Source organism: Hippocampus comes, unplaced genomic scaffold, assembly GCF_001891065.2.
Source record: "Hippocampus comes isolate QL1 unplaced genomic scaffold, H_comes_QL1_v1.1 scaffold136, whole genome shotgun sequence".
Taxonomy (NCBI): Eukaryota; Metazoa; Chordata; class Actinopteri; order Syngnathiformes; family Syngnathidae; genus Hippocampus; species Hippocampus comes.
The window spans coordinates 621,820-630,890 of NW_017805840.1; the positions used below are offsets into that span (position 1 = coordinate 621,820).

At 42.3% G+C, this 9,071-nt stretch overlaps 1 long non-coding RNA gene across 1 annotated transcript in view; it reads left to right on the plus strand.

Moving 5' to 3' along the window:
* LOC109526669 (uncharacterized) overlaps window positions 1-4,569 on the plus strand; it is a 65,556-nt gene extending 60,987 nt beyond the window's left edge. Inside the window, exons 3-4 of the long non-coding RNA XR_002170393.1 lie at window positions 2,739-2,892; window positions 3,539-4,569. This is a non-coding gene — a long non-coding RNA (uncharacterized LOC109526669). The remainder of the gene's footprint in view (window positions 1-2,738; window positions 2,893-3,538) is intronic.
* The last annotated feature ends 4,502 nt before the right edge of the window (window positions 4,570-9,071 follow it).

The following is a 9,071-nucleotide window of genomic DNA, read 5'->3' on the forward strand; positions in this document are numbered from 1 at the left end:
GTGGGGGGGGGCAGGGAGGAGAGGGAAGGAGGAGGGAGAGAGAGAGAGAGAGAGAGAGAGAATCCGTCAGCAGCTGCTTGGTGATCAATGGAAAAGAAAACAAATGGTGGCCAGAGGAATTTGGGTTTTGAACTTTCCCCAACTGTGAGTCAGAGGAGGATGCCCACTGTGGAAAGCTTCGGCTGTTATTTTTTTTTTCAAGGTTCATTAGCACGCATTCATGCAAATCCACACCGCGGCCGTTTTTCATTACGGTTTTGAAGCCGAGGTTAAAAGAGGCATGTGTTAGGGTTTGAAAATAAGGTTTTGAAGCAAGGGTCTTGGGTTTTGAAAAAGCCCCGATGATGATTTCAAACGAAGGTTACGGTTTTCAATTTGACTTTCAATGTACACTAAATTGGGGTATCAAGTGAGGGTTTCGAGCCTTGTTTAGGATTTCAATTTTTGGTTTCAAGCTTTGGTTAAGGTTTCGTATTAGTGTGTCAAGCCTTTGTGAGGGTTTCAAATTTGCATTTCAAACCTTGGTTATGGTTCAAATTAGGGTGTGTAGCCTTGGTTAGGGAATTTAGAATTTGGGGTATCAGACTCTGGTTACCGGTTATGAATAAGGATTAGGGCTTCAAGTTAGGGTTCAAATCCTGCGTTTGAGTATCAAACCACAAGCCCGCGCCATTTTGTTTTTCCCGCCACAGCCTCCGTCATCCTCGCCCGGGGCTCGCCGGCTGTTATCGCACAGAGGCTACATTGTTGGGCCAGCTTGACAAACAGCAGAGTTCAAGGGCACTGATAGCAACGATGTGTAATTACATCACTCCCTCCCTCATGCTGCAAGCCTCCTCCACCTAACACTCATTCTATTTTGTATTATTTTTTTTGGAATGGGGGAGGGGGTGGGGTTAGCAGAGGGGGGAAAAAAGCGGTGTTAATATTCCAGCTGGGAAAGTACCACTGACAAGACATGACTGAGATGTCAATGTTAACTATCATCTGGGCTGCATTATGTGTTTCTTTGGAGCCTCGTATGCACTAAAAAAGGAACTGAACACGCAAACAGGGGACCATCACCCCCCGCCTCCCCCACCCAAAAAAAAAAAAATTATACATATACAGTATATAAAATAAAATTGTATCTCAAAGTGTCTTTCATCATTGCAATGTATGGAAATGCCAGTAATCTGTTCCGGCCCCCCAAAAGGCCCCCCCGATTTTTTGGTGTTTTTTTTTTTTTTTTTTTTTACGGTCCAAGAATCTATATCTATCTATCTATATATCTATGTATATAGAGATATCTATCTATCTATCTATCTATCTATCTATCTATCTATCTATCTATCTATATATATGACGAAAAGCATTGCATTTTCACCCGTGGTGGAAGGTCGTCATTTCTTTATTTCATCATTGCTCCTCTAATATACACCTACACTATACACTCCCCCTGGTTAATTTGCCTGATATGATTCTGATGTGAAATAACAATCATATCAAGCTTCTCCGTCTCTTAAAGTTGCCAACAACAAGTTCTCCTCATCTCTGTGATTATCCACTCTAATCCTCATAATTGAGTGTGGGCCCGGTTCAGAGCGCAATCGTCAGTTTTTCTCATAAAAGCAAACGCCTCTTCCGTGTGGCTAAGGAACTGTGGAAAATTAGCGCGACGTCGCTGTTCTCTAATTAGTCCTTCAAGACGTGTCAACGGCAATTAAAATGACCAAATCGGGGCCTGCTGGTTACTAACATAAACTAGTGAATAATATGGACACTTGTAATATGTCAAACACAATGGGAAATGTCAGCAGAGAGAGCGCGCGCATGTGTAGAATGTACGCATGAATCAGATAAACAGCGTGCGTATGCGTGTGTGTGTTCAAGCGTCATGGAGAAAGGGGTCACATCTATATTCATGGCACTCTTAAACTCACCAACATAAACCGAGGCAGAAAGCAAAATTGTGTCAAGCAAGAATGACGACTGTGTGATGAGAATACATTCACAAATAAATATTATCCCAGTACATGTAGTTGTAAGAATTTAATTGACTGAATGAATACAATGAAAAATTGAAAACGCTTGTTTAAAAATAAATTAATGAATAAATCAAAATAAAAGGTTCAAATGAAAATCTAAAATAAAATATATTTTTAAAAGTCTGGAATAATTTGTAAAAAATAAATAAATAAAAGGGAAAAAGTGGTCAAATAAAAATCTAAAATCAAACAAAATAAAATAATCTAAAAAATGTATCAAACAATTTTATAAAGCAAACTAAAATCAAATAAAATGCTCAAATAATTTCATTTGAACATTTGATTTGATTTTAATTAATTGGATTTTTGTTAATTAACATGAAACCAATTCAATTCAAATAAAATTGAAGCAGTGCCCTATTCTAGAATCAACCAATGATAAAATAAAATACGAATACAAACATGTTGAGTGTGAATCAAGTAAGTCTATAGAGAGCAAACCCAGTCATAAAATCAAATAAAACATAGCGAGTGAACCATTCCGGCGGTGTGATATATTGACGGGCCGCATGGAAGTGAGGGCATTGCGGCAGGGGTCCTCCTCAATCACCGTAAGCAGCCGCGGTCATATTTAAAGCAGCGGGCCCACTTGGCGGGCTGCTGTGTTACGGCCCGTCAGCGTCTCTCCAACATGGCTTCTTATTGCTACCTACAGTGTTGTTGTCCTGCGGCAGATTGGACTTCCTCATTTCTCTCACTTACTTTTCACAGCGTGAGAGCCAAGAAGAGGATGAAGGAGGAGGAGGAGGAGGAGGAGGAGGAAATGGAGCGTCCAAGGGCAAGAAGGAGAACATTCCAAAGTGGTGAAGGAGACATCGGAGCAGATATTTCCGCTGCGGATGAGTTAACGACCCTCCCTGACTGAGTGAAGTAGCAGCATATGTCACTCACGCACGAGAAAAAAATAGTTTTCCTCGGAGATCGCTATTGATTTCAAGTTCACGTCAAATCAGTGAAAAGTCTCGTCAGATGTTCCTTTGCTGCGCTTCTCAACCAACTTTATCTGCTTATATTGACGTCACAAATGTAACATCATGGTTAGATTAGCTTCCCGAAATCATTTTCAAACATTTTAGAACCCCCGAACGATGCAATAAATAAATCGGCGAGCTGACGAAGCAGTTTTAATAGACGAAAGTGAATCTTATTTTGGTGGCTGACCGGCTTCCTTCTGCAACAAGGCATGACAGCAATCCGTTTTTGGCAAAACCGGCTTACTTCAATGCATCTAATTAAACTATTTTTCTTACTCTACTCATCTTTGTCAAAACAAAACAACAAAAAAAACGACAAAAAAAAAAAACAAAACGGCAAGACTACCAAACTTGAGGCGACATAACACAGCACGGCTCCCATAGTGTGATGGAAGAAGCGGAGTTTTACAACATTTCTCAGACACTTGAGTGTCCCATCGGCTTGATGAGGTCAGCAGATAGTTAGCATTTTATGCAAAAACAGTCATCAGTTGTCATGTCATCACTTGCAGATCGACCAATTTTTAATTTTTTTAGGTCATCCTGACATGTTCAGTTCCAAAATCCGATATCCCAGACTTTTTGGGAAAGTGGGTGGGGCCTGACAGCTGCAATGATGGCCGCTTTCCATATCTCTCATCTGCGCGTCCATCTCCTCCTCATCCCCGCTCTCCTCTGCCTCTCCCAAAACACATGGTTCCCACAGCCTGCGGAGGTTAGCACCCACTGGAGAGCCGCAACGCCGCATGTACACAACACCGCAAATGTGTTCTTACCGTTCTCCCAAACCGCCGCCATCGCTCATAAGTCTGACAAGGTGCTCAGCAGGGGATCGCAAGCTACTCTTGTCGCGCACCAACCAATGGACTGCTCTTTTCCACTGTTGCGTTTCACTGAAAGTTCTGGGATTGGATTTAAATGGGCGCAGGTGAACCTAATAAAGTGACCGCTGTGCGTATTTCATCTCAAAATCAATTTTAAGCATATTTGGAGTTTTCAAGTGTATTAGCGGCAAGCGTCACTTATTGAGTTGCCTCGACGGTAACTGTGACAAATGAGCTACAGCAAGCAAAGGTCAACACATCATAAAGCGTTGTTTTTTTCTTTTTTGTTGTTGTTTTTTTATCAGCTGGGCCTGACATTATCAAGACGAGCTCCATTTGCTTTTCATTGATCTCATACAACAGGTCACATGTGGGTTGAGATCAACGCTTATGTTGACTTCCTCGCGCCTGGGTCTCTTTTAAAATACAACCAACGTGGTACAAGCAACCCTACGACAATCATCACGACCAGCATCAGTTATGCAAATGTAATTAGTTTGCGAGGAATATGAAATGGCAGCACAGGGTGCTCGTGGAAATTTATCACCGAAACCGCGTGCCATCTAAACATTCAATTAAAATGTTGGATTTCATCGAGTTTAATCTGGAGGTGATAAATTAAACTGCAGGCGGGATCAGTGCTGATTCTGTTGATAATATAGAGGAACGGGAGGGTGTCCCAAAGTTAGCCTGCTTGGTAGAGCTGAGATTTTGCTCTCGCTAAAATACCTTGTATGACATATATTTTTACATTATTGTCATTATTTTTTAATGAACACATTTCGGATCACACTACAATACAATACAATACATCCTGATTTATATCGCGCTTTCACAACAGCTGCAGCTGTAACAAAGTGCAGCACAAAGCAAAAAAATTAACCAAGCGACAATGGTCTTTTTTTTTCTACTTTTCAGATACTTCAATACTTGGGTGGACTTCGAAATGACCCACTAAAAGTTGTAAAGATGAATAATAGTGGCTATCATACTATTAGCTGTGATTTTTAGCTCAAATCTTCAAACGATCTTAAATGTTATCATCTGTCAATTAGCATGGTGAGCCAAAGCTAACCATGCTAATTTGCATTCATAGTTTTGACTTGTATTGTTCCAATGAAACAACTATTTAACTGTTTTTCGTGTTGTCTGTCTCTTTTGACCTACAGGATGCTAAACAGTGACCAAATGTTCTCAGTCCTAACTAACTAATAGAGACTGTTTCTCAGCGCGAATTGAACTTGCTAGTCGCTCAATATCAAATCATTAAGTTAGATACACTGACTGTTTAGTAGCTTTAGCTTTATTAGCTCCTCTCTGTTCACAGCTGTGATGTTAGAACAAGCAGTTACAGAAGTCACAAGAAATTCTTGTAAAACTCATCTCGACAGAAAAACTTGAATTAATCAGTAAAAAAACAATTCATCAGCTTTGCTGAGCTAGGCTACGTCAGACTGATAGTCTGGTTTCCCGCGGCCTCCTGCTGGTAGTTCGCCATTGTCCCACTTCTCTGAATGTCACATTACAATGTTTGTTTGTTTTTTGTTTGTTTTTTTGCCAAGATGGTGGCCAAAAGGGGACTTACATTAATGTATAATATTAAATGTGACCTTATTCTTATCCACATTTACATAACAGCCCTCTGGGATCCTCCTGATATTTTAACCTGTTTTTTTTTTTTCTTGCGTTCTGCCTTTATTATGATATAGATTAAACACTAACAGTAGAAGATCAAAAAAGACCAAGAAAGCGGTAAGCGTCTTAAAATGACGCAGAGAAAGGTTCTAATTACTTCTGAAAGTGGTGGAAGTTCACAGCATCTTGTTCTCTCCATCAAGTGTCGACAAAACACTCGCCTACTTCCTCGTGTGTGTGTGTGTGTGTGTGTGTGTGTGTGTGTGTGTGTGTGTGTGTGTGTGTGTGTGTGTGTGTGCACGCCAAACAGCTGGCTGCCAACGTGAGCGCAAAGGTGAGACACAATGTCGTTTGTGTTTTTCAGCAGGTGCCTGAAGATGCAACCGATTTCTTTGCGGGGAAGGGGTGCTATTCGTGCAACGTTAATTTAGACATTTTATGTGTGCACGTTTGTGTACGTGTGTGTTGATGTGCGTGACAGGTGCCAAATCCTATGTCGGGGCGAGGTCGCACCCTCATCACCCCTGCCAAGGTGCCTCCGCGAGTGTTGCACAGCGTCAGCAATTGAGCACCGATCAGCCCTCAACACGCATTTGAACCAACGCGCACGTGCACGCGTATATAGGTCATTAGCCTTTGCGCTAACAGCCCCCCGAGAAAAGTTCAAAACACGGGAGGCTCCCAAATGTCAACGTTGCACATTTGCTGTTGGGATGTCGGTAATGTTATGCAGATTCCCACTAGTGGAATCCATCCGAGCCGTTTGCGTTGGTGTATGTATCAAATGTTGTGATTAACGTGTCACCGTCTTTAATTAAACGGCATCTGGAAGCATGTCGGCTTGTGATCGCACCTCTGGTGTGTTGCAAAGACCGACGACTTAAGTTCTGCAAACGAGTCGAGACGAAACCAGCTGAGCAAAGAAGCGGTACTTCTGCAAGTACAACCCCGAGCTTTGCAAATGTTTTAGGGCAACACTGCGATCGTGGGTGAATCGTGTGACTCCCAACTGCCTGCGCCTAAACACCACTCGGACCAGGGGAGTTGGGCAACCTGTCGAAGGAAGGACGCTGAATAAAGTTTCTGTGCATCCAATATTTATTGACATTTTTAAAAATATTCTAGACATAAAGAAACATTACATTACAGTCTAAGCTAGCAGCCATGTGCCTCACCGCCAAACAACGACATCTCTTAAAACCGCTTGTTGGCGCTTCTCTTTCGTTTTGGATTCATGTGAAGCAAGTATTAGGAGTGTTTGCGCTGCCCGTTGTGTGTTCTTTGACCCGGCCTTCACCCGTACGTCCTTTACGCCTCCATCGGCATGTCGATGCCAAAAATATGACGTTATTCTTCCCAAAGCGGAACCCTCCTCATTCTGACTGACCGCAAGCTCGGATCCCCGGCACCGGCTTGATTATTTTTCTCTAAATGCCGTGAGCACATGTGCTAATGTATATTTAACATTTCTCTAAATGTAACATCCATCAATTGATCTGACGTGTCTGTGTGTGTGTGTGTTACAAAACAGGTGGCTAAAATCTCTCCAAGATCAATTTTTAAAAAAATGTCTCCACCTTTTTACGGGATTTATTTATGTTTGAAGTCTATTCCAGGCCTTCGGGGCGTCATTTCATGGCCACCGTCAAATGTTTTTCAGGGGGTTAGCATAAGTGAAGTTTGGAGCTCATGTGAGGTGTTGTGATTGATTACAGCATCAGTTATTTTGGATCAGCTCCACTGAGGACCACTGAGTCCGGTAAATAAAATCGGAAAACTGTTAAGATGTCAAAATGAAAATTTTAGACCATACTCAGCACTCTAATTGTCACACATAATAAATGTGAAGCCTTTGAAAAAGTTCCGATCTTAATTTTGACTTCTTGAGGCTTGCAAATATCCTCGAAAGAAAAAAAATGGCGACCCACGGCTAGCATGAAGCGGACCCACTGCTAGCATGAAGCGTAGCATGGGGAGTGTAAATAGGCACAATTGGAACAGACCGCCGCCCGGCAGCAATAAACAGTGTCAGAAAAGTGTGGTTAGCAGTGAAGGGGAAAATAAATGTCTTATACCTCAAGTGTCTGTCTTGCTTAGACGTCGAACAAGTGCCGAAATGCAACACGTTTTGACCGTTTTCCTTGGCTATCGGGTCTTGCTTTGACAAAGACCTGACAAAAATCCATATCAAAGCAAAAAAAAATCTGTTTTTGTCCAGACAATGCAGACAATATGTCCATTGCTCTCAGTTCAAGCGTCCTTCCAATCCTTTCACCTTTTAATATCATGACGCTTCTTTCTTTGCCGCTGAAAAAAGAAAAAAAAAATCATCCTTGAAAGGTTGAATCTAATTTGGTTTTCAGATGGTGGCTGCCCGAATGCTGAAAAAGAAAAACAAAAATAGATTTGAACAAGAAACCACATAGTATTATGAAAAGAGTTCCTTTCTATTTCTTCTCATCGTGACCCGAGCACCTGTCGCCCTCGTCACTGCGCGGTGCCTGCTCGGCGCCCCCGCGTCATCCCAAGGACGCGCTACGGGCCCTCCCAATGGCGTATCGGTCGCTCCCATTAGCAACTGTTGAAGACGCTGCGTTAACCTTGTGTAAATAATCTGATGGAGTTCAGCGGCCATCATGGCTGACAATTAAATTGGGCTGCCAGAAGAAGGCCCACCATTAATCTCAACTTGTCATTCTTTGTTATGCTGCTTGTGCCGCGTGCGCGTGCACGTGTGTCTTAACTGTGTGTATGTAACACATGTGTCTGTGCGTGCTTGTGTTCATGTGTATTTTTGCCACACTGTCCAGGTTTGTGTGTGTGTGTGTGTGTGTGTGTGTATATATATATATATACACACACACACACACACACGCCATGTACAGAGTAAATGTTTGTCGAAAAATGTGTGTCTTTTTGCGTAACTATGTCTTTGTATGTATGTGTGTGCATGTGCGTGCCTCTGCGGAAATCGAGATAATGATCTGTGATCTCAGTAAAAATGTATGTATTCATGTGTCATAGGCACATGTGTGTTTATTTGCATGGTCGTATGCAGGAAGCGCAGATTTTCGTGTGCGTGCGTGTTTTAGTGGGGTGGGATATGTATTTAATGGCAGGCGTCACGTTGAAGCCAGTTGGCACCCCCGAGCGCTGACCTCACTTGTCCTTGACTGTTTCCTAAATTGTTGTGAGATGTTGAGAAGTTCCTTCGAGCAGCTTTCATCATCACGGAGGGCGTTTTATGCCAGATGAGAGAATTCCGGCTTTGATTAGACCTGGGGGGCGAGAGAGAGAGAGAGAGACGCCGCGTTGGATGTATTCTTCAATCCATAGGCACTTTTCGTGTTGGATTTCCCTTTTTGAGGTGGCATGTAACCATGTTTGTAACCAGCAACAAGGTCAACAAGGTACCTTGAAGTCAGTTACGTGTGTAAATGCACGGATTTGTTTGTTAATTGTGAACTATGTGCAGGATAAGTTTTGATGGTATACATTTTGGAAAAAAAACCCAACTTTATAGTAAATGATGCACAATCTCTTAAACAACTGACCTATCACCCTTTTCATCAGGCACGGCTCCAGGATTTGATGTAGTGACCCCCCCCCCC